This window comes from Diceros bicornis, chromosome 1, assembly GCF_020826845.1.
Source record: "Diceros bicornis minor isolate mBicDic1 chromosome 1, mDicBic1.mat.cur, whole genome shotgun sequence".
Classification (NCBI taxonomy): Eukaryota; Metazoa; Chordata; class Mammalia; order Perissodactyla; family Rhinocerotidae; genus Diceros; species Diceros bicornis.
In genome coordinates, this window is record NC_080740.1 from 55,182,243 (window position 1) to 55,208,979 (window position 26,737).

General features: G+C 41.0%; 1 protein-coding gene and 1 pseudogene across 1 annotated transcript in view; both read right to left on the minus strand.

The window, feature by feature from the left end:
- TRPC7 (transient receptor potential cation channel subfamily C member 7) overlaps window positions 1–26,737 on the minus strand; it is a 195,599-nt gene that overhangs the window by 91,767 nt on the left and 77,095 nt on the right. The gene's annotated exons all lie outside the window — the stretch shown is intronic.
- LOC131409948 (small ribosomal subunit protein eS4-like) lies at window positions 1,276–25,339 on the minus strand (annotated as a pseudogene).

A 26,737-nucleotide genomic window follows, 5' to 3' on the forward strand; every position in this document is an offset into this window, starting at 1 on the left:
ACTGCTCTGCTCAAACCCTCCAATGGCTCCTCATCCACTCAAAGTAAAAGTGGAGTCATTATACTATCCTATAAGGACATACATTATCTAGCCTCTCCATTCTCTCCCTGATTTTATTTCCTATGGTTCTCTCCCTCCCTCAGTCTACTCCAGCAACTCTGACCCCCTACTGTTCTTCAAACACACTTGGCATGGACCAGACCTTTGTACTGGCTGCTCTCTTTGTTTGGAATGCTCTTTTCCCAGGTATCTACATGAACAACTTTCTCAACTCCTTCAAGTCTTTGCTCAAATGTCACTTTCTCAGAAGCCTTTCTTGACTATCTTTTAAAAAATTGTAATGCTTCTCCATTTGCTATCACCCTTTCCTGCTTTTTTTTTTGGTTTTCTTCATAGTACTTATGACCATGTGACATACTATATATTTTACTTATTTATTATATTTATTGTCCATGTCCTCCACTAGAATGTAAGCTTCTTGAGGGCAGGAATCTTTGCTGTTTTGTTCACAAATATATCATCAGAACCTCGAACACGTCCTGGTGCTCAATAAATACATGTTGAATTAATTGGAGCAGTGTACTTGTCTAAGATGACATAGCTACTAAGTGGTGAAGCCAAGATTCAAAACAGGTGGGTCTGACCCAAACTCTGTTCTTTTCCCTCTCACCATTGCTCTTGGTGAGCAGCATGTTCCCTTCTACTCAGCACGCTGTAAAAACTAGAGGATTAATTGGGACTGACTCTCAACTTAATTTGGGGAAATAAGGGTGGGCAGGGATATGGATATTTTAATACCCAACAGATTCTATGGGATAGTAAGTGAGTGCACAGGTTCTGAAGTCAGAGGGATCTGGAGTTGAACTCCTATTTTACTACTTGCCAGTTGTGGGAAATAGAGCAAGCCATTTAACTCCTCTGCATCTCCGTTTTTAATCAGTAATAATATACACATCGTATAATCATTGGGAGAATGAATACCAAAACAATGTAAAATGCTTAGTATAGTTAACAATAAATAACACAAATAACAAAATAAATAAAAATTAGTAATAAAAACAAAGCCTGTAAATGGCAATTTTTATTATTGTTACCACCTCATTTTGACCACTCATTTCAAACTTTTGACCTCTTGCTCTTTGTAGTTTTTAATTAAATGGAGTGGGAACAAGACTGGCCCCAGAGTAGGAGAACACTAAATACCGGAGAAATCCTTGATTCTCTCTCTCTCACTCCAAATCTAATCTATATATCAAAAATATACTCAGACTCTGTTCACTTCTCTTCATCTCTGGTGATCACACCAATCCTTCCCAACTTAGGACCTCCAGTCACATGCACAGGTTACGGTGTTGAACTTGATTACATCAGTAATCTTGCTAGTCCCCAAATCAATCTGAATGATAAGATCAAGGTAGTGGATAGTGTGAGCATCATGGCTTACCAGATGAGGGATTTCTTTTGTGCCCACAAAAATCTTCCTCATTTTGCACAACTTACATTCGGCCTCTTCAGGAGTAATAAGATAAATAGCAAAGTGACTCTTGGTGTCATAGTCAGATGGAAGTTCCCTCTAGTCTTAGCAATGCTGATGACATTCATAAAACCAGCAATGTAGGTTATATCACTGTCGACCTTGCCATCCATGTCAGTGAACTGCTATATGCAGATCTTCTTTACTTAATCTCCTGTGAAGGCATACTGAAGTCTGTTCTTAAAGAAAGTAACAAAGTGGAGCCATTCTTAGCTTGAGGGGACTGGTGAATGGATGAAGACTAAGCACACTAGTCAGTTTGTCCAGATTCAATGCTTTGAAGCTACTACATGCTGCAATGCTTCTTGGGACTATGAGCTGTGACTGTGCTGAGCATGGAATGAAGAGGCCCTAGAGTTTTGCCCTTTCCAGAATGTCATATAAATGGAACATATAGTATATTGCCTTCAAGACTGGCTTCTTTCACTCAGTATAATGTCTTTGAGATTCATCCATGTTGTTGTGTGTATCAATAGTTCGTTTCTTTTTATTTCACAGCCACTGCATACACATATCAGTTTGTTTATACATTCACTCATTGAAGGACATTTGGTTGTTCCCAGTTTTTGGCAATTATGAATAAAGCTTCTGTAAACACTCATGTACAAGTTCTTGTGTGAAGATAAGTTTTTAGTTCTTGAGGGTAAATATCTAGGAGTAGAATTGCTGAGTGTATGGTAAGTGTATGTTTAACTTTGTGAGAGATTGCCAATCTCTTTCTAGAATGATTGTACCATTTTACATTATCACCACCAAACTATGAGAGTTCTGGCTGCTCTATATTCTCACCAGCACTTGGTATGGTCAATTTATTGTCTGTGTAGTGGTATCTCATTATTTATTTGTTGTTGTTGTTGTTTTGTTTTTTTGGTGAGGAAGATTGGCCCTGAGCTAACATCTGTGCCAATATTCCTCTATTTTGTATGTGGGACGCAGCCACAGCATGGCTTGATGAGCGATGCATAGGTCCCTGCCCAGGATCCGAACCTGCAAATCCTGGGCTACCAAAGCAGAGCACTAACTTAACCACTGTGCTACCAGGCCGGCCCTCATTATGGCTTTAATTTGCATCCCCTAATGGCTAATGATGTTGAGCATCTTTTTATGTGCTTATTTGCCATCATTGTATATTTTCGATGAAGTGTCTGTTCAAATCCTTTGTCCATTTTTTTTTAAATTGAGTTTATTTTCTTATTATTGTTTTGAGAGTTCTTATATATATTCTGAATATAATTCCTTTATAAGAAATAGGGTTTCTAAATATTTTCTTTCAGTCTATGGCTTATCTTTTCATTCTCTTAACAGTATCTTTCAAAGAATAGAAATTTTAAATTTTGGTGATGTCAATTTACCATTTTTTCTTTTATGATTATGCTTTTGTATCATAGCTAAGACATCTTTTCTTAGCACAAGGTCACAGATGTGTTCTATGTTTTCCTCTAGACATTTTGTAGTTTAGGTTTTATATTTAGGTCTATGAACCATTTTGTGTTAACTTAAATAAAGTATAAAGTATAGGTCAGGGTTCCTTTTATTGTACATGGATGTTTATTTGTTCCAGCCTCATTCATTGAAAAGATTATTTTTTCTCCATTGAGTTGCTCTTGACCATATTTCTGTGCTCTCTATTCTGTTTCCTTGATCTATATATCTATTATTTCACCAGTACTCACTATCTTTATTTTTGTTGCTTTATATTAAGTCTTAAAATGAGGTACTTTGAGTCCTCCAACTTTGCCATTCTTTTGCAAATTATATTTGCTTTTCTCATTTCTTTCCTTTTCATATATATATATTTATGAATAAGGTTATTCATATCTACAAGAAATTCTGCTGGGATTTTTATTGGAATTATCTTAAGACTATAGATCAGTTTGGAGAGAACTGACATCTTAACTGTGTTGAGTCTTCCAAACCATGAACATGGTATAGCTCTCCATTATTGAGGTCTTCTTTGATTTAATTCATTGGTGTTTTATAGCTTTCAGCATATATATTCTACATATGTTTTGTAAGACATATCTAAGTATTTCATTTTTTTAGCTATTGGAAATATTTTTTAAAATTTTTGGTTTCTAATTGTACTGTATAGAGAAATATGATTGATTTTTGTTTGTTGACTTTATATCCTGTGACCTGGCTAAACTTTGCTAAACTCACTTATTGTTGCTTTGTAGACTCCTTGGAATTTTCTACATAGAAAAGCATGTTGTCTGCAAATATGGATTGTTTACTCTTGAATGAACACTTAGCTTAGATGCATTTATTAATATAACTGATAAAATGGTCAGTAAGATGCTTTTACATTGGTTTGAAGATTTACGAAGTATTATTTCTAAGAACAAAATGTTGGCAACAAATTTTTGCTAGCTTTGAACCCAAAATTACTGCTTAGAGCTTTTTATTTATTCAATATATTGAACAGTTTTTAGAATGTTCATCCAACATTTATTTCTTGGGCTCTGCTCAACATAGATGTTAACAGAGATTTTTTGATTTTCAACTGGTCCAGAATTTCTTCCCTTTCCTTTTGGTCCATAAATTTCACACTCATTTATTATTGAGATGAATCTCTGGCTCCAACACAAAGGACAAATCAAAACCGTCTAACATGATATGTCGATACCTTGAATTTTTGGTGCTGGAGCTATTGTTTTGACAATACCAATTTCAGGAAATTATTAGTTTGCTTGACTTTGGTTAAAGACTCCAACTATCAAACTTTTTCAAAGCTCCTGACAAACTTAGAAGAGAGAGAGAAGCTCATTACTCTGATCGGTCAAAAGTTAAATGAATTTCTCAGACAGATTCTGTGGAGACACCCACACGATACAGGATAATTAACACTCATTCCTCAATGGAGACCTTAGAAATTAGATTAAAAAAGAGTGTGGGCCTCACATCTACTCCCCACCTCCTCCCTTCAGAGACCCAGTAATGGGGAAGGAATATTTATTGAAAGCTTCAACTGAAATACACATGGAGATAAGTCAACATATGTGTGCATGCTGTAAACCTAGGAGGTCTTCTGTTTTTGACACGTAGGCTGAGTTTAAGAAATGATTACAATAAGACTTTACAATAAAAGTGTTCTAAACATTTTAGTATTTCATTAAATGGTCACAATTACCCTATAAAGCTGATAGTAGTATTATTCCCAAATACAAGGAGGACTAAGAATTGACCATTGGATTTAGCAACTTAGAGGTCATTGGTCACCTTGATGGGAGCAGTTTTGGGAAAGTGGAAGACATGACTTATGAGGATTAAAGAATGAGAAGAGAGAAGAATTGGAGTCACTAATATAGACAGCTCCTTTGGGGAGTTTTATTGCAAAGGAGGGCAGAAAAATGGATAAGTAGCTGATGTGAGAAGTAGGGTCAAGAGAAGATTTCTTCCTGCTCCCTTCCTCCCTCCTTTCCTTCCTTCATCCCGCCCTCCCTCCCTTTCCTCCTTCCTTCCTTCTCTTGATGGGAGAAACCATAATATTTCGTATGTTGATGGGAATTTTCCAGTAATAATTATACTGATCATTGTATATGATATTAGTAGATTGTTATATTAATCCAGTAGTTCAGTAGCGTATATGACAGAAGATTGGATGTAGTGTATAAGTGGAGGAATGAATTTAGACAGAATCACATATGGTTTATTTATAGTAGGAGGGAAGGTCAAGTATGGGGGTGAGGATGCTAGTAGGTAGATGCATTGGTGATGGGAATCTAGATATTTTCTTTCTATTGCTTTCATTTTTTTTTCCAGTGAAATAGGAAGAAAAATTATCAGCTGAGAGTAAGAATTGGGGAAGAGGTGATGGAAGTTTGAGGAGAAGAGGTCAGAAATAGTTTTTAGGAGAATTTAAGAGTGACTGAATTAGGGAGATAGGATATGATTGCTGGAGAACAATAAGAGCCCATTTGAGGTTAATGGTCATAAATTTAAAATGAAATCAGCTAGTGTGGTTGATTTTTTTCTAATCACATTCACCTCCCTGGGTGCTGGCATGGAGTAGGTAGAGAATTAGATTTTACCAGTATTTTTGCCAAAGAATACAACAAATCAAGAGAGGGCAAGAGGAATTCAGGTGTATGTGAGGGAGATTATAATGAGAGTCCATGGAATTGAGGCTGGTTTGAAGGGAGACAGGACTTCCAGGGGAAAAGGAGAGTGGAAAGATGGTTAAAAAAAATCTTGTTTTTAGACCCAAGTATATGTTGTTTACAAGAAGCCTACTTTAAATACAAAGTTGGTGGTTTCTTACACAACTAAACATAAAGCAGTGACATAAAGAGAGATTAAAATGCTTCCTTAAATTATATTGTAAGGATTCAAGGAGGCAAGGCAGGTGAAGCACATGGCACAGTTCTGGGCACACAGGTCATGCTCAGTCCTCAGTACCTTTTAGCTAAGAAAGGACTTCAAAGCCACATCCACCGTCCAGCACTCCCTTCTGCCCTTCCTCCCACTTGGCCGATGGATCAGAAAGCTAAACGTTAAGATTTAACACACATGGCTGAATCCTTATTAGTTGTAACTGGAATCACTGAAATAATTAATGGATGTGAAATGCTGGGTAAGAACCTGAGCCTGGTGCTCATTATTGCACATGAAAATTGAAAAGCTTCAATCCATGTTTTAGCTTTCATGCGTACACTTAATTGTTTCATTAACCTTCACCATATGAATAAGCCCATGCTCCAAAAGATCATAAAAGGCAAATATCTTTCAGCACTTAATCTCCATTTAGGAACACAGATCCAAGGAAGGTGGTTCAAGTCCAGTATATGAGTCAGATAGCCAGTATTTTTTGCCTTGGGTTTCCCAGGGGGATTTAGACAGCCCCTAAGTCCTCAGAATCCAGGGTTCTGCCCCTAGGGTGGTGTGGGGTAGGGCTGGCTCCATGTTTCAGTGACCCTTTCAAAGGCCTGACTCTAACTGCCACTGGTCACCCACTGCCTCCTTGAGTTTATTATTTGTTCTCTGCAGGAAGCCTTCCTTTATTCATCTCACACTTACTCCCGCATTTCCCAAAGGGATCTCTGTGTCCTAAATGTTTCAGGATTTGGGAAAGATGATTGTATGTGAGCCATTGGTGATAGAATTTTTTGGCACAGTCCTGATCAGTCTGTGTGAGAAGGATAACTGGGTGATTAGTGCTTGGGCTCTCGACTCAGAGTGCCTGGGTTCAAATCCCAGCTCTGTTGCTTACTGGCTGCGTGATTTTGAGTGTATAACTTAATCTCTCTGTGTGTTCTAGTGTAATCTGTATAATGGGGATTATAATGCTGTTTACTATATAGGGTTGTTGCAAGGAGTAAACTAAATAAAATAATCTATGTAAGTTGCTTAACACAATATGTGACAAGTGTTAGCCAATATTATGATACTTGTGGCTTGTAGGTTAGCAGAGTATAAACATGGGTAATTTGTCTCTTTTGGCTGTTGATCTTCAAGTGCCTTTTCTAACAAAGCTGAAATACCCCTTGTTGGATTTGATTCCACAGTTTCATGCTGTGTGAGTCCTTAGGTGGAAGGTGCAAGCAGCAGGACAGAAGCTAGGAACCTGGAGTTGGAGCAGAGTCCTTGATAATTCACAGTGCAGGTGCAGACCCCTGGGTGCCTAACCTGAATCTGCAGATGACTGTACTGTCTTTCTTGGCCAGGCAGTGTTGACAGTGCCTCTGTTGATACTTTGGTTTCCAGCCTGATTTTGGTTGACTTAATTGGCAGCTACTGACATTGTGAGGGGCTCCTTAACCCATCACCATGACATTGTGAAGTCCCAGAGGTAATGTATTGCTCTGCTTCTTGATTTTATAACAAGTCTCCTCTGATGGATTCAGAGGCTTGCCTAAGGAGGATAGAGGCTGTCGTTCAAGGAAACAGACGAGCAACTCAAGTATTTTATTCACGAATTCAGCAAGTATATTTGAGCACCCACTGTGTGCCAGGCACTGGGGGTACAGACCTAAATAAAACACAGCCCTTGCCCTTGAGGAACTCAGGGTTTTGCTACAGAGAATGACAAGTAACCAGGTAAGGACCACAGGGTGACATAAGATGCCACCTAGCTACAGATATGGGGGTCTTCCAAGAGAAGGCAGAGTATAAACTGAGACCTGGGGATGAGTAAAGCTAGCAGGGGTGAAGCAGGTGTGGAGAGAAGACGTAACAGACAATGGACATTCCGGGAAGAGGGATTGGTAAGTGCAGAGTCCCAGAGGGGAGAGAACATGCACCGACCTGGGGACTGGTGGATATCAGCTACTTTAACTACTGCATGGTTATGTGCGTAGGTTATGCACATTATCCAATGTTTTACATAACTTCTCATAATTAAATAAACACGAATGTGCTTATGTATCAGAGAGGAATTCATGTACACTCTGTACATCTTTATCCAGATTAAAGATGCTGCTTGGTTCTTTCTCACTGAGCTCCCAGAAGAGCCTCTCCTCAGCTTTTTTTTTTTTTTTTGTGAGGAAGATCAGCCCTGAGCTAACATCCATGCTAATCCTCCTCTTTTTGCTGAGGAAGACCAGCTCTGAGCTAACATCTGTTGCCAATCCTCCTCCCCCCTTTTATTTTCGCCCCAAAGTCCCAGTAGATAATTGTATGTCATAGTTGCACATCCTTCTAGTTGCTATAGGTAGGACGCGGCCTCAGCATGGCTGGAGAAGCAGTACGTCAGTGCACGCCCGGGATCTGAACCCGGGCCGCCAGTAGCGGAGTGCACGCACTTCACCGCTAAACCACGGGGCCGGCCCTCTCCTCAGCTTTCTGCTTTTTCTGCTGGAACCACGGGGAATGGAAACTGGAAGGCAGGTCTGCCTGTGGGAGCCTTGCCCCATCCCCACACTTCACAGCCACATGGCCTCCCTGGGAGGCTCCAGGGCTCTCTTCCCTCTACATGCTCTCTGTTCTCTCTCTCTCTGCCTCTCTCTCTCTCTCTCTCTCTCTCTCTCTCTCTCTCGCCATCTCTCTCTCCTTCTCCCTCTCTCTCTCCCACACATTGCTCTATCAGCCATAGGTCAGTGCTCCATGGCAGGGTGATTGCTGCAAGCTGTGGCTCAAGAAACCAGACAGGATGTGTGAGTCAAAAGAGAAAGAGGGACCCTCAGGAAGCCCCATGGTTCACTTATATAGAAGCAGCCCCACCTTTTTCCTGCCTTCCTGTCCTGCCCTCACAAGGAATTGGCCTAAGCATGGTTGGTCAGTCTCTGTACCCACTAGAATAGGAGACAATATTAAAACATATGACTGTTACAGTTTTTAATACTATTAGTTATCATTTATTGAATGTTTACTATGTGCCAGGCCCCAGGCTGAGTGCTTTACATATTTAGCTCATTGAATTCTCATGACAAACGTAGGAAGGAGATACTATCATCATTCCTCTTTTATAGATAGGGAAACTGAGGCCCAGAGACTTCAGCAGCAGCTGGGATTTGAACTTGGGTATGGCTGACTACACATTCCATAAGGCTAATGCTGGGAAGTGCTCATCTGAGAAAAATACCAACTGCCTTGGCATTTGCCCTAAATCCCTGAGCACCACCCTGAAGGGGCAGGTTCAAAGTCCTTCCTGGTGAAGAGGAAGAGAGAGATGAAGGCCTATTGGTAAGATGCAAAGGTGCTGAAACCAAGTAAGGCAATACCTTGTGTGTCCACACCTAGGGGAAGGCCAGGGAGGTGAGACTAGCTGAACTCAGGTCTCTGAGTTTGCCCCAGACTATAAGTTACTAGCAGGTGTGCTGGCAATCAGAAGTCAGGGTGGAAGTCATCCTTAATGGGACGGGCTGTTCCTATTGCTCCCAAGGCCCTAAGCCTCTTATCAAAGTGCTAGTCTGTCTACTCCCTGACATCCTTTCTGGTATTATGACTCTCAGCAGGAGGTCATTCACCTCTATTCTGTAACGGATCCCCCTGCCCCATCTAGTCTTCACAGTAAAAAGTTATGGGAATTGGTGGGAAGCAGAGGGTTTGCAGAGTTTCCCCACTGCAGTGGCTGGGGGACCTTGTAGCTCATTCCTTAAATATACAGAGAAACAGAGCATGGCAGGATGAGGCAGCCGTGCTTATGCCAGCTGAATTCCAAAGGTGGCAGCACAGTGACTATTGTTCACCGTGTTTTAGCAAGCTTATTTTTTGAGTCTGTTTGCCCTGTTGGCACTGAAGCATACAATATAGCTGCAGAATCAACTCTTTATTCCTGGATCCTTCGAAAGCTTTCATCCACAAGCACACTTAAGCCACTTTGGTCTGTGGATTGGCTCATGGAAGTACTCATGTATTCATTCTTTTATTCCTCTAATAAACAAAAAATGACTAGAGATCTACCACGTGCTGAGCACTGTGCTAGGGTCCTGGAGATAACAATGAAGAGCAAGGCAGGCATGGTCACTGCCCTCATGGAGCTGAGAGACCAGAGAGAAAGATAGACAGTGAAGGTCCTGCAGGGAAGTGTGATGAGGATCTCTTCTTTTTGTGTAAATCAGACCTGTTTACATCCAGTCTCATAGTAATTCCTGGGAAAATATTTTCTTCCAAATAAACCCATGGCTGCTGGGAGGGGATAAATGGTAAGGTGCAAGAGCAGAAGCATTAAGACCAATTAAGAGGCTCTTGTACTTACCCAGGGGGGATATGAAGGTAGTCTGGACCAGAAAGATAAATGGTCAAGAGGGGGAGAAGTGTAGAATTCTAGATGTCTTTGAAAGATAGAGCCAAGAGGATTTGATGAATTGCATATGAAGAGAGAAAAAAAAGGAGAGGAGGAGATAAGGATGACTCTGAGGTTTTTGGCCTGAGCAACTAGAAGCATAACTGTCTATGATATGAGCATGATGTTAGATTAGCTCATTGTTTAGCAGTATTTCCTCCCGCCTTCCCCATCTCCATGAGACCAGTATACTTCCTTCTCCATTGATGTTGGGCTGATCATGGGACTTGTTTTAGCCTATGAAGTGACAGTGTGTGTCCTCTAAACCTAGGTCTTAAGAAGCATCATGTATTTTCCCTTGGCCTTCTGGGAGCTCTGACTTCTGCCAAGAGAAGAATGGGCCCTATGTTACCACCACCTATCCACACTGGGCCCCAGAATGAGATATGTAGAGCAGCCTCCTCCCCTGACCCACAGACTTGTGAACATGACAATAAATGTTGACATGTAGACTATTGAGTTTTGGGGTGGTTTGTTGCAATAACTGACTGATAAAGGGACTGTACTCAGTGCTTTGGGATATTGACTTCAAAGATGAGGTCTTAGCCCTGTCTGGATATTCAGAGAAGTTACCCTGGAGGAAAGAAGTCATAACTGAATCTTGAAGGGTAAATCAGAGCTACCCAGTACAAGAGGTGGAGGAAAGGCATTCCAAGCTGGGACATAGCATAAGCAAAGACTGACAAAAACATGCTATATAAATATACAGGGAACTATGCAAATAGAGGCAGAGGGTGGCAGAAGATGAGTCTGGAGAAGCAGACAGGAGCTGGGTCATGGAGGGTTTTGTATTCACTGGTAAGGAGCTTGCACTTTATTCCATAGGCAGTGGGGAGCCGCCAAAGCTTTTTAAGTGGGAGAATGGCATGGTCTGATTTGCACCTCGGTGGGATCCTTTAGGCCCTGTGTGGAGGACAGCCTCGGTGTGGGGGAATGTTGTGGCCTGGAGGTGGTACCAGGGTGGGAGCTGTTGTAATCATCTGATCAAGTGCAGTGGTGGTAAGAATGCAGGGGTGGGCCCGGCCCCGTGGCTTAGCGGTTAAGTGCACGCGCTCCGCTACTGGCGGCCTGGGTTCGGATCCTGGGCGCGCACCGACGCACCGCTTCTCCGACCATGCTGAGGCTGCGTCCCACATACAGCAACTAGAAGGATGTGCAGCTATGACATACAACTATCTACTGGGGCTTTGGGGGAAAAATAAAAAAATAAAAAAATAAAAAAAAGAATGCAGGGGTGGAAATGGCTTGGGGAAACATGTAAGTTTTAATACCAGCAAGATTTAAGGTACAGAGAGAAAGTGAGAGCTCAATATGTGGCATGCTTGGGATAGCAAACACTGGAAAGAAATTCCCTAACAGGTTAACATTTGATGAGATTACAGATGATTTTTCTTTTCTTCTTATACAGAAATACATTTTCTACATTAATTCTGCATTACCAGTATAATCAGAAAAAATTTTGAGTGTATTATGGTGTTTAAACCTGCCTGTTTTCCCTTGGACCAAGTTTGCTGAACCCTTAAATTTCAATGTTGGAGAGGAGGATCCACGCTTGGTGCTGGCTTGGCCAGGGCTACAGTCTTGATATCTGATAACTTTGTTTGTTTTTCTTAATATCAAATTAAAAGAAGATCCAAAAAGTGGTTCAGAGAAAATGTGACCTATGCATCCTATTTGTACTAACTGTATATTGTGAAAACATTTCAGAGAAATGCTAAATTAGAATTGGCATCACCAGATAACATACCCTTCCAGAGGATTATGTCATGACTCACCTGATTATGGATTCAGAATAGTAAATGTTCATGAGACTCGTGTTGAAGAGTAATTACAGCACAGAGTATGTACAGAGGTAATTTTTAAAAATTTGCTTGTGATTGCTGAAAACGCTATTGATTAAGAGGGGCTAATAACTAGATGGCAAAGTAGTGATTAAAAAAATGTAGAGCCTTGCTAATTATAAAACAAAAACTAAAAACCAAGTTAGGCAAATCAGTATTTGTGATTTCTCGGATCAAAGGAGCGTACTCCATTCTTTTCACTTCGGTGCCTCTGTCCATTGTGTTCCCGAGCCTGGACTGACGCTCCTCTTTGCTTCCTCTAAGAACCCTTACTCCTTCTCAAAACCAGCTCCAAGGTAACTCCAGGATGTCTTTCCTGATATCCCTGGGGAACCCCTGTTTCATGTTCGGGCCCTCACTGCGTTTTATTCTTAGGGTCCAATAGCCCTGTCTGTGTGTTCTCTGTGTTTTTGACATTTTCATACTTAACTAATCAACTTTGTTCATTTGTACATTCCAGCCCAGGGCGTACCACATTACAGGACTTAATAAATGTTGCATAAAATGACTTAATACGTATACTCTGATTCAAGAATTTTATTTATAGGAAGCTGAGGAGCAAGTAAGTGCTGGTGTGTGGCTACCAGAAGATTGATCTAGGAGCAGTGAGGGGGGTGTATTGGGCTCTAAGAGATGATCTTGGAGCCAAAGCTGTCTGTCAAAGGCTCATTATCTTGTGCATAGACAACTGCAGTCACTTTCTAAAAGTCCCAGAAGACATGGGTAAAAGAGGAGTAAGTGGTTGCATTTAAATAAGTTCAAATCTAATCAGGAAAATCAGATTCCACTTTTTTGCTTTAAGCTGATTTATTCAGTGAATGACTGAATAACACTTGGAAGTAGGACTTATTTGTAAATATAAAAAAAGGAGACTGGGGCTTTGACACGATTTCATTTCTCTCCACAGCTTCTACTGACCCCTCTGCTGGTGATTCCCAGGTTTTTACCTCCAACTCCAACTAAATTCTAAAGAGCTTATGTGGATAATCAGCTGACAAGTGGTCATCTACACTGGTAAGTTCCGTAGACACTTCAAACTCTGCATGCCCCAGACTGAACATGTGGGTCTTCCATCTAACAACCAAACCTAATCTGCTTTCTGTTTCAGGAAATAGAGTCCCCATCCACTCAGCCTCCTGAGCTAGAAACCCTGGGGTCATCTCTGTCTTTGCCAATTAGTTACCAAGATCTATTGATTCTGATCCAAAGTATCTCTTATGTCTGACCACTCCTTCTCATACTCATAGTCATCATTTTAAGTCATACCCTTATAATTTGGCATCTAGACTTTTGAATCAGCCTCCTGATTGGTCTGTTTACTGACAACAGTTCCTTCTTCTACCCAGAAATCAAACCATCATCACCTTGGTTACAAAGCTACAGGATAACATCCAAGTATCTTTATTATTATACCTCCACATACCTCACTAACATCAGCGTCCTTCCCATAAACCCAACTCCCCTCCAGCCACACCTGCCTACCAAGTACACTGGGCCTTCAGGCCTCTGCACATGCTCATTCCTCTGCCTGTATGCCCTTCTTTCTCTTCTCCATTTGCCAAACTCCTACGTGTCCTTAAAGAACCACTTCAAAATTTCTCTTCTGGGAAGCCCCCTCTCACACTACCAGGCACTTCGTTGCTCTCTTCTCCGTGTTCTCCCAGCATTTTGCTCCTACTCTACCACATTGCAATTATGCTTTAACCCTCCAGCCTCTCCCTTGCTTTCAGGACAGTCTGGGTCTCATCCACACTTACAGTCCTAGTACCTAGTACAGTATCTGACACACAGAGGGAAGACTGCCCTTTGCTGATATATCATTTAACCAGTCTCAATCTGTTTCCTCATCTAATGTGAGTAATAATCTCATGTAAATTCCTCATGTAAAATGTAAAGAATAATTTCTTAAATCTCAACTTAGATGTTGCTTATGAAAAGTGCTTTGTAGAAATGAGAAGCAGAAAGGGCTAGAGAAGGGGGGAGTCTGTAGTCTAAGCACCTGGCTCTATGAATGAGGAAGATGAGCAGAGCAGTGAAATGACTGAGCCAAGGTCACACAGCAGTCCATGGTAGAGCCTGCTTCTCCTCACTCAATGCCATTTTCTTCCACCTTTCTGCTTCTGGCGCCTCACCTGTCAAGGCCCCCTCCTAGCATCGCCTCAAAGGATCTTCTTTTATGATGTCATATCACCTGTGACATATGCCATGTCCTAGGCAGAGTGTGACCACAAGGCTCCAAGCTAAATGGTTCCCTCAAGTAATCTCCCAAATCTGACTACCGTGAGAGCACTCCTCAAATATTTGCTTTAGGTGAAGAAAAGATCCAACTCTATGTTTAAAATCTGGTTTCTAAATTTGTAATCTTAGAGGAGATAGCATTTAGGAAAATAAACCCTTGCTCCTAATTTTTTCAGCCAAATTAAAACATTTTTTCCCCTTCCTGCACATTTCCTGGGGGCTCATCTCCATGTTTATGTTAAAATAGCAGTTATAAGCACATAAAACATCAAGTATTTGATGTGCTGTGGGACAGTATTGGGTGAATCCTTTGGAATATAAACTTGAAGCAAAATTAACAATCACCAGAGAAGAGAAATTATCAGCAGAAAGATCCCTTGGGCCACTGTTTTCAAAGAACATATAAGAGAAGCTGGGGAGAGCTATGAACTCAACAGGCAAAGCCCAGGTCCTCATCATGCAAAAGGCCAGCAGCTGCATGCTCCTGCTCCCGAGAATGCAAACATGAGCTCTGACCCCCTAGGTCGGAGACACTATATTATTAGTCACTGTGAAGTGTGTTGTATTTCCAGGATGTGTGTGTGAGAGAAGCAGTGGTTAGTATTTCAATGTGGCTCTTCTGAATTTTCAAAGCATTTATCCATCAGAAATTGGCAAGCTTGCTCTGGACCCCAGAAAAACAGGGCATTATTAATTTTACACTGTAGCTATGGGAGATGGAGATAATCACAGTCATATGAAAGATAATCAGGCTACCAAGCATTTGGGGGGCCCTTTTCTGTTTGAGAATTGATAGTCTTTAGAAAATTTTAGTTTCAATCATTCTTACATCACTGTAATTTTAGGACTAGGTATACAACTTCAGTTTTCTTAGTTTTCCTGGATCTTACACCATACAGTGACCAGAGCCTGTACCCCCAATTCCTCCAGACTCCCTGGGGTTGGCAAAAAAGTGTAGATGGCACCACACCACCCTGATCTATTTTACTGAGAGCTGATGGAAAAAAACATGGGCTCCTTTTGCTCAGGCGATACATGTTTTGAAAGGATGCCCTTGCCAGGATAGTCAGAGTGTTTATTGCAGAGTTTCTTATTCCTACACGGTGTTTGAGTGTATAACACTTACGGTACATTCTGATCACATAGTTTATAAAGGGAAAAGAAAGAGAGAGAGAGAGACTTAGTTCATCAATGCCAAGTGAGATTTCTCAATGAAGGAGATTTTCTTTTTCACCTTGCAATCAAATGCAGTTCTCTCAGTTTTCTTGATTGGTATTAAATGGAACTCTACCTTGGATCCAGGAGCTGCAGTGGTATTTGCCAGCTTCTTATAATTCATGGGCTTGAAGGGTAGCAGAATATGCCACTCCAGAATATGCCACTTTAGCATAAGGATTATTTTGAGCTGAAGGCAATTAAGAAGAAGTAGGTACAAGAAAAGCTGTCTGCCCTCCCGCATGTGGCTAAAAGCAGGATATAAATTTGTAAAGGGTGTCTTCCCTTCCCTCTCTACCAGGAAGGGCAGAAGTTAATCATGGAGACAGCTCTAGATTCTTATCAGCCCAGAGACAGCATCAGAGGAATCTACATAACAAACCATGCTAAGACTAGCCCTCATTTACCATTAGTTTCCCCATATATTTACCTTCCCACAATTTGATGTCCCTAGTAAGCTTAGAGTCCTTTTCCTTGTCTTGTCACTTGTCTAAAAATTTACTGTTCTTTTGTTAGGATGCTGTATAAACCCAAGTCCTAACCACCCCTTTGAGTGACTCATCTCTGAGTTCTCCCATCTGTTCATATGATGCACATGTTAATAAACTTCTATTTGTTTTTTTCTTGTTAATCTGTCTTTTGTCAGTCTAGTTTACAGGGCTCCAGCCAGGGAACCTAGGAAGGTAGAGGGAAAAATATTTCTTCCCTCCCCTACAGCCTAATGGAAGAAGAGAAGAACCATGACTTTTTACCATTATACAGCCTAAAAAAAGCCTTTGTAAAAAAAATTGAGGGGAGTGACATCAGCATCATGGCAGAGTGAGCTTCCCCCATTGAGCTCTCCCCCTCTAAGACACAACAAAAAGGACATTCATATTCCAACAGAAGCTATTCACACAATGCAGGGGATATCTGAGGCACCCAGGCAGCCATACACCCAAGGACCGAGGTGCTGGAATGCCCAGAGTAAGTGGAAGGAGGTAAGAGGAGCTTCCTTCTCCAAGGACTGTGACCCAGAGACTGAGACCCTGTGGCTCTCAGAGGAGGGGGAGGGGCGGCTCACTGTGTGAAGAATGGCACTCTCTAAGACCCCTCACAGCCCGTGGGGATCCCCCTACGGAGGGAGCAGAACTGTTGCAAGGGTAGTTTCAACAAGCTAGCCCCTCAGGAGAGCAGAGAACAACAGTGAGGTGAGAAACCTCCGAGATCAGGGAGGCGAAAGTAAGCACCCCAACCCCACCCGGCCCACCTGAATGGTGCTTCAGCACAGTGCTGCTTCAGCTCAGCCCTGTCCCCAGAGGCAGTGGCACCCAGGCCCCACCAGCAGGGGTAGTGTGACCATGCCCCACCCCCACAGGCAGCAGTCCCCTGGTGCCCAGGCCCGACCAGCAGTGGGGTGAGCCTGCATCCCTGCGCCAGAGGCAGCAGCAGCTCAGGCCCCACCACGCCCCAGCCCCAGCTGCTCTGGCTGGACCAAGCCACGGCACCAGCTTCCCTGGCTCCACCATGCCACGGCCCCAGCTCCTTCGATTGGACCATGCCCTGCCCCCAGCTCCTTCAGCTTGACCCCCCCCCCCACCCCCAACTTCAGCTGCTTTGGCTTGGCCTGTGGTCAGGCTCCAGCTGACTTGGCACCAGCAACTTCGGCCTACTGCACTCCACTTCCAGCTTCTTTGGCCCAGCAGCACTCTGGCTCCTCCTTCTTCGGCCCAGCACACTCCAGTTCCAGCTTCTTCGGCCCAGCACACTCCAGTTTCAGCTTCTTCAGCCCAGTGGTGCTCCAACCCCAGCTGCTTCAGCTTAGCTGTGCTCCAGCTCCAGCTGGTCCCAGGCTCCAGCTTCAGCTGTTCCCATGCTTCCCACCCAGCATCCTCCACTCAGCCATGCCTCAGATCAGCCAGGGGCCAACGAGAGTGGCCGTGGATTGAGGTGGGCCAGAATACGCAGCCCTGGGCCCCCACCCAGTGGCAGCAAGAGGAAACTGCAACCATATATTTTCACTATGAGGAAAAGTAAGCCAACACCGAGAGGCACTATGCAAAAATATATTAAATCTCCAGACCAAAAGGAAAATGACAAGCACCCAGAAGTCAACCTGGAAGGCACAGAAATGTATAACCTTAATGACAGAGAATTCAAAATAGCCGTCATAAAAAAGCTTAATGAAATACAAGAAAACAGACAAACAATTAAATGAAATCAGGAATTTCTTCACAAAAGAGATTGAAACTATAAAAATAAACCAATCAGAAATCTTAGAGATGAAAAACATGATAGAAGAGATAAAGACAAATCTGGAACCTTAAGCATCGGAGCTGACAATATGGAGGAAAGAATTAGCAATAGTGAGGACAGCAATGCAGAAATGCTCCAGGTGGAGGAGGAAAGAGAACTAAGACTAAAAAGAAATGAAGAAACTCTCTGAGAAATATTCGACTCAATTAGGAAATCTAACATAAGGATTATAGGTATTTCAGAAGGAGAAGAGAGGGAAAAAGGAGCAGAGAACTTGTTCAAAGAAATAATAGATGAGAACTTCCCAAACCTGGGGAAGGAGCTGAAAATACCAGTGCATGAAATAAATAGATCTCCTAAATGTATCAACACGAAAAGACCCTCTCCAAGGCATATAGTAGTAAAGCTGGCAAAACTTAATGACAAAGAAAAAACATTAAGGGCAGCTAGATAAAAAAAAAAAAAATAACATACAAAGGATTTCCTATCAGGCTCTCAGCTGATTTCTCAACAGAAACTTTACAGTCTAGGAGAGAGTGGAACAATATATTCAAAATTCTGAAGGACAAAAACTTTCAGCCAAGAATACTCTATCCAGTGAAAATACCCTTCAGATATGATGGAGAAATAATAACTATCCCAGATAAACAAAAGCTAAGGGAGTTCATTGCCACAAGACCCCCACTACAAGAAGTGCTCAAGAAGGCCCTCATCCCTGAGGAAAAAAAGAGAAAGGGGATGCAAAGTTTTTAACAAGGAGGAAAATAGATCATCAAAGCCAGAAAAATTGCAGTCCTTTATCAAAATAGATTAGCAAACACTTAATTATAAAACCAAAGATCAAGGAGAGGTAAGCACCAAGCATAAATATAACCTCATCATGTTAAACACGAACTCACAACACAAGAAGGAATAAGATGTGACAACAATAACTTAGAAGGGGAAAAGGAAAGGCAGCGAATTGACTTAGTCTAAGGGAATAAGAGGCCATCAAAAAATGGACTATCGCATCCACGAGATTTTTTATACAAACCTCATGGTAACCACTAATGAAATAATCAGACAGAATCACACGCGATAAAGAAAGAGAAAACTAAGAGAACCCCCATACAAAACTACCAAACTGAATTGGTAGTCCGAAACACACAGGATGAGAAACAAAAGAAATGCAAAAGAACTGGAAAAAGAGCGATAAAATAACAACAAGCCCCCATATATCAATAATTACCCTAAATGTAAGTGGCCTGAACTCTCCAATCAAAAGACACAGAGTGGTGGGATGGATTAAAAAACAAGACCCAACAATATGCTGCCTCCAGGAAACACATCTCAGCTCTAATGACAAACACAGGCTCAAGAGTGAAAGGATGGAAGACAATACTCCAAGCTAATGGCAAACAAAAGAAAGCAGGTGTTGCCATACTTAAATCAGACAAAGTTGACTTCAAGATAAAACAGGCAATGAGAGACAAAGAGGGGCAACATATAATGATAAAAGGAACACTCCACCAAGAAGACGTATTACTTTTAAATATATACTCACCCAATACAGGAGCACCAAGGTACATAAAGCAACTATTAACAAACCTAAAAGGAGATATTAACAACAACATGATAATAGTAGGGGATCTTAACACCCCACTCAATGGACAGAGCATCCAGACAGAAAATCAATAAGGAAATAATGGACTTAAATGAAAAACTTGATGAGATGGACTTAACAGATATATATAGATCACTCTATCCAAACACAGCAGATTACACATTCTTCTCAAGTGCGCATGGAACATTCTCAAGAATAGACCCTATGTTGGGAAACAAGACATGCTTATATAAATTTAATAAGATTGAAATCATAACAAGCTTCTTTTCTGACCATAATGCCATGAAGCTAGAAATCAACTACAAGGAAAATACTGGGAAAGTGACAAAGCTGTGGAGACTCAACAACATGCTACTAAACAACCAATGGATCATTGATGAAATTAAAGGAGAAATCAAATCATATCTGGAGACAAATGAAAATGAAAATACACTGTACCAACTCATATGGGATGCAGCAAAAGCGGTCCCGAGAAGGAAACTCATAGCAATACAGGCCCACCTTAACAAACAAGAAAAAGCCCAAATAAACAACCTCAAACTACGCCTAACAGAATTAGAAAAAGAAGAACAAAGAAAGCCTAAAGTCAGCAGAAGGAGGGAAATAATAAAAATCAGAGCAGAAATAAACAAAATTGAAATAAAAAAAAACAGTAGAAAGGATCAATGAAACAAAGAGCTGATTCTTTGAGAAGATAAACAAAATTGACAAACCCTTAACCAGACTCACCAAGAAAAAAAAGAGATAAGGCTCAAATAAAATTAGAAATGAGAAAGGAGACATTACAACAGATACCACAGAAATACAAAAGATTATACGAGAATACTATGAAAAACTATATGCCACCAAATTGGACAATCTAGAAGAAATGGATAAATTCTTAGACTCATACAACCTCCCAAAACTGAATCAAGAAGAAATAGAGAACCTGAATAGACCAATCACAAGTAAAGAGATTGAAACAGTAATCAAAAACCTCCCAAAATATAAAAGTCTAGGACCAGATGGATTCTCTGGAGAATTTTACCAAACATTCAAAGAAGACTTAACACCTATCCTTCTCAAACTATTCCAAAAAATAGAGGAAGATAGAACACTTCCCAACACATTCTATGAGGCCAACATCACCCTGATACCAAAGCCAGGCAAAGACAATACTAAGAAGGAAAACTACAGACCAATATCCCTGATGAACATAGATGCAAAAATCCTCAACAAAATATTGGCAAACCTAAGAAAGCAATACATGAAAAAGATCATACACCATGACAAAGTGGGATTTATACCAGGGACACAGGGATGGTTCAACATCTTCAAATCAATCAATATGATACACCACATTAACAAAACGAGAAATAAAAACCATGTGATCATCTCAGTAGATGCAGACAAGGCTTTTGACAAGATCCAACATCCATTTATGATAAAATCTCTCAAAAAAATGGGTATAGAAGGAAAGTACCTTAACATAATAAAGGCCATATATGACAAACCCACAGCCAACATCATACTCAATGGGGAAAAACTGAAAGCTATCCCTCTGAAAACAGGGACAAGACAAAGGTGCCCACTCTTGCCACTCTCATTCAACACAGTACTAGAGGTTCTGGCCAGAGCAATTAGGCAAGAAAAAGGAATAAAAGGAATCCAAATAGGCAATGAAGAAGTGAAACTCTCGCTGTTTGCAGATGACATGATCTTATATATAGAAGACCCGAAAGAATCCATTTGAAAACTATTAGAAATAATCAACAACTACAGCCAAGTGGCAGGGTACAAAATCAACTTACAGAAATCAGTTGCATTTATATATACCAACAACGAAGTAACAGAAAGAGAACTCAAGAAGACAATCCCATTTACAATTGCAACAAAAAGAATAAAATATCTAGGAGTAAATTTAACCAAGGAAGTGAAAGACCTATACAATGAAAACTATAAGACATTACTGAGTGAAATCAATGATGACATAAAGAAATGGAAAAATATTCCATGCACTTGGATTGGAAGAATAAACATAGTTAAAATGTCCATACTACCTAAAGCAATCTACAGATTCAGTTCAATCCCAATCAGAATCTCAAGGACACTCTTAACATAAATAGAACAAAAAAATGCTAACATTCATATGAGGCAACAAAAGACCCCATATAGCTAAAGCAATCCTGAATAAGAAGAACAAGGCTGGAGGCATCACAATCCCTGACTTCAAAACATACTACAACGCGATAGTAATTAAAACAGCATGGTACTGGTACAAAAACAGATACACAGATCAATGGAACAGAATTGAAAGTCCAGAAATAAAACCTCTTATCTACGAGCAGCTAATCTTTGACAAAGGAGCTAAGGACATAGAATGGAGTAAGGAAAGTCTCTTCAATAAATGGTGCTGGGAAAACTGGACAGCCACATGCAAAAGAATGAAAGTAGACCATCTTCTTTCACCATACACAAAAATTAACTCAAAATGGATCAAAAACCTGAAGGTGAGACCTGAAACTATAAAACTCCTGGAGGAAAATATAGGTAGTACACTACTCGCCATCTGCTGTAAAGGGATCTTTTTGAATTCCATGTTTACTCAGACAAGGGAAACAAAAGAAAAAATAAACAAGTGGGACTTCATCAGATTAAAGAGCTTCTATAAGGCAAATGAAACCAGGACCAAAATGAATAGGGAGGGCTGGCCCCGTGGCTTGGCGGTTGAGTGTGCGCGCTCCGCTGCTGGCGGCCCGGGTTCGGATCCCGGGCGCGCACCAACGCACCGCTTCTCCGGCCATGCTGAGGCCGCGTCCCACATACAGCAACTAGAAGGAGGTGCAGCTATGACATACAACTATCTACTAGGGCTTTGGGGGAATAAATAAATAAATAAAATTATAAAAAAAGAAACAAATGAATAGGGAACCCACCAGCTGGGAAAAAATATTTGCAAGTGATATATCTGACAAGGGATTAATCTCCGTAATATATAAAGAACTCACACAACTGAATAAGAAAAAAACAAACAACCCAATCAAAAAATGGGCAGAGGAGGGGCCAGCCTGGTGGCGCAAGCAGTTAAGTGTGTGCGCTCTGCTGCAGCAGCCCGGGGTTCACCAATTTGGATCCTGGGCACGCACCGATGCACCACTTGGCAAGCCGTGCTGTGGTGGCGTCCCATATAAAGTGGAGGAAGATGGGCATGGATGTTAGCCCAGGGCCAGTCTTCCTCAGCAAAAAAAAAAAAAAAAAAAGAGGAGGATTGGCAGATGTTAGCACAGGGCTGATCTTCCTCACACAAAAAAATAAATGGGCAGAAGAAATGAACAGACACTTCTCCAAAGAAGATATACAGATGGCCAATAGGCACATGAAAAGGTGCTCAATATCACTAATCATCAGGGAAATGCAAATCAAAACCACACTAAGATATCATCTTACACCCGTTAGAATGCCTATAATCACCAAGACAAAAAACAACAAATGCTGGAGAGGCTGTGGAGAAATGGGAACCCGAATCCACTGCTGGTTGGGAATGCAAACTGGTGCAGCCTCTATGGAAAACAGTATGGAGATTCCTCAAAGAATTAAAAGTAGAAATACCTTATGATCCAGCTATCCCACTACTGGGTATCTACCCAATGAACCTGAAATCAACAATCCAAAGAGGCTTATGCACCCCTATGTTCATCGCAGCATTATTCACTATAGCCAAGACATGGAAGCAACCCAAGTGTCCCTCGACTGATGATTGGATAAAGAAGGTGTGGTATATACAGACCATGGAATACTGCTCAGCCATAAAAAAAGACAAAATCGTCCCATTTGCAACAACATAGATGAGCCTGGAGGGTATTATGTTAAGTGAAATAAGCCAGAAAGAGAAAGACAAACAATGCATGATTTCACTCATATGTGAAGATAAACCAACACATGGCCAGATAGAACTGTTTGGTGGTTCCCAGGGGCTGGGGGGTGGGGGCTGGGCAGAAGGGGTCGAGGGATGCACTTATATGGTGACTGACAAACAATAATGTACAACAAAAATTTCACAATTAAAAGAAAATTTAAAAATTGACTGTGGCTTTTGGCTGTTTCTTTTTTAAAACTTATGGCTTAAATATATGTATCTGGGGTTTGATGGGCAAAAGGGAAATCACTTCCACTGGCAGCCACCTTCATTCTGCTTAATTACATTAATTCCCTTGGTTGATATTTTCAGATAGGAGTCTTTGACTATGCAAATGAATCAAATCTTGGTACCTAACTGGAAGGAGCAGATGAATGTTGCTCTTAAGAAGGTGAGAGAATTTCTGCCTTATAACAAAATGAATTCCAGATGGATTAAAGAATTAAATACACAAAAATGAAACTGTAGCAATACTAGAAGATAACACAGGAGCATTTTTAAAATAATTTTTGAGTAGGAAGACCTTTTCAAGCATGACATGAAACCTAGAAACCATAACTGAAAGACTGACAAATAAGACAATATAAAATTTAAGCAACATTTCTGTTCAGAAAAGAACATCATAAGAGATATAAGGGGACCACAAGCTGAGAAATATTTGCAACGCATAATATAGATAAAAATCTGGGGGCCGGCCCAGTGGCGCAGCAGTTAAGTTTTTGCATTCCACTTCAGCGGCCCAGGGTTCACCAGTTCGGATCCTGGGCATGGACCTACTCACGGCTCATCAAGCCATACTGAGGCAGCGTCCCACATGGAAGAACTAGAAGGACCTACAACTAGGATATACAACTATGTACTGGGGCTTTGGGGAGAAAAAAGAAGAAGAGGAAAATTGGCAAGAATCTTCTTCTTCTTCAAAAAAGTTCTGATTTATTTTTCATAAAAATAACTCTTACAAACCAAAAATTAAAAGAGGAATGAACCAAGAAATAGTGGACAAAAGGCAGGAACAGACAATTCACAAAAAAATAAATACAAATGAAAGATAAACAAAAAGTTGTTTAATCTTACTCAAAAAATTTCAAAATAAATAACATTGAGTGACCATTTCTCACCTATAAAACCTACAACAATTAAAAAGTTTGATAACACTCACTGTGGGTAAGGGAGTGTGGGAATAGACACTCTCATAATCTGTTGGTGACATAAGTTTGGACTGCCCTTTGGGAGGGCAATTGTGAATCTGTAACACAATCTTAAATGTCCATGCTATTTTACCCAGAAATTCCATTTTGGGGAGCCTAGCTTACAGATATGCTCAGAGGAGTGCACAAAACTGCATGTATAAGGATATTTTATGCTGAATTGTTTATTAAAACAAAATCTGGAACTAACCTAAAGGTCCATCAATAAGGGCATGTTGCATAAATTACAGTGCATCTATGCCGTGGAATACTCTATAGCTGTTGGGGAGAAAACGGTGGACTTGTAGATGCTGATATGGAAAGACATCTCTGCAGATTTTATTATTGAGTGAAAAAAGCAAGTTGGAAACTGCATGTGGAGTATATTTTAATACAATTAAGACAAAAAGTAAATAAATACATATATATTTATATGTACATATGAATGTATGTCTGTATGAATAAAATATTTATGCCCAGATATAAAATAAATATTAATAAGACTGAGTCTGAGAACTGAGATGGGGGCAATGGAGAGGGTCAAGGAAGGGGGCACTTACTTCCCACTGTATGTTGTTGGGTCCTATCTGAATTATTTTTTACATCATATATTCCTTTGAAAAAATTTTTAAAGGAAGATGGGTGATTTCTTTATTTGTCCCTTATTTCTACATGCTACTCACTATAAGGGACCCTCAAGGAGAAACCAAACTTATGACTGCTCCAAGCTGAGCTCTTGCATCTGCAAGGAACTCTTCACCAGTTACAGATGCAGCAGCAATGTGGGACTGCAGATGATTATCACGGTTTAGTTCTTGTCCTCCTTGTGGCTTAATGCAATCAAAATAGATTAAGCCTATCTGGGTCATGTTGCTGAAGCCATTTGGAAAACAAATCTTTGATCTTAGCCCTCTTATCAGAGATTTTTAATTCTAGCTCCCTCCTGTTGATCTCAGGACACATAGAAAATAGCCTTCACCTTTCTTTCCTTATAGCCCTTCGGGGTAATTTATGCACAACCTCTTGGGTTCTCCCAGCATCTGCTCTACCACTTCCTCCTTTAACCCCAATGTGCAATTTCCAGGGGTCTTCTAAGTGTCTTTTACATATAACTTCAACAAAAAAATGGTAAAAAGTCCACCAGGACAGCTGGCCGTTAAGCTGCCTTGGTCCTGCCTGGTCTACCTACTGGCTAGGCTGGGCATGGCTGGTGAGTGAATGGATGTGAACTTACATGTCTCCCTCTGCTCACCAAGCCAGTCCTACGGGCCATCTGCAGAGTATCAAGGATCCCAGGGATCTGTCTTCTAATTCTGTCCAGGGCTGCCAACTGGTGGGTGTGTATGAGAAGGAGCCTCTCAAAAAATTAGGATGACATTCTCCCTTCTAAATGGATTGTCACCAGCCCCTGAGAGCACTGGGTTCTGTTTTGGAGAGAATAGCTGAGGATGACACAGTGGAAACCAGGTCTAGGTCCAAATATCATCCAATCTCCTGTGAAGGATCACAGGACATGCCACTGTGAAATATAACTGTAGGAGTTCAGGACATGCCACCCCAAAATATGCCACTTTGGTATATTGATTATTTTGAGCTATAGGCACTTGAAAAACAGCAAATGCAGAGAGAAGCTTTCTCTGAACTCCCCTTATCTGCCAAAAGACAGATCCTCCAACAGGAACTCAGTTGTCGTAGATCCCCTCCCTGGAAGCTTCATCAACCAGGAAGAGGGACTCTTGTCAAAGGAGAGAAGACTAGAAGTCAACACCACTCTGTGAATGTCGACATGAGTGGAGCCATATTAAAATAGAGCCAGAGCAGCCATTTCAGAGGAATTGCCTTGCATGTCTTGTTTTCTTTATCTTCCAAACTGGACCAAACCTCCCACATTCCAAAAAGTCAGTAAGGATAAGAATATCCTGTCTGTAAGAACGGATGGAGCTGGACTTGCTGATGACTGGATCGCTAACCAATCAATGAAGTACAAGTCTAGCCTTTTGCCTAATGACTGAATCTCAAGCCAATCTATGAAGTATAAATATAGCCTTCCCTCATCTAGCACCAATGAATTCTTCTTTAACATAGCTCACCTCATCCTCTCTTTTTCCCATAAAAACCCTAAGCCCCTCTCCTGTAATTGGAACACTATCTGTATTTCTGCCTGAATCTCTGCTCCCCAAATTGCAATTGTTTGATTCCAGGTAAACATTTGGCCTCTTTCTGTTTTTGTAGGTTGACAACTCCCAGACAGACTTCATCACAAACTA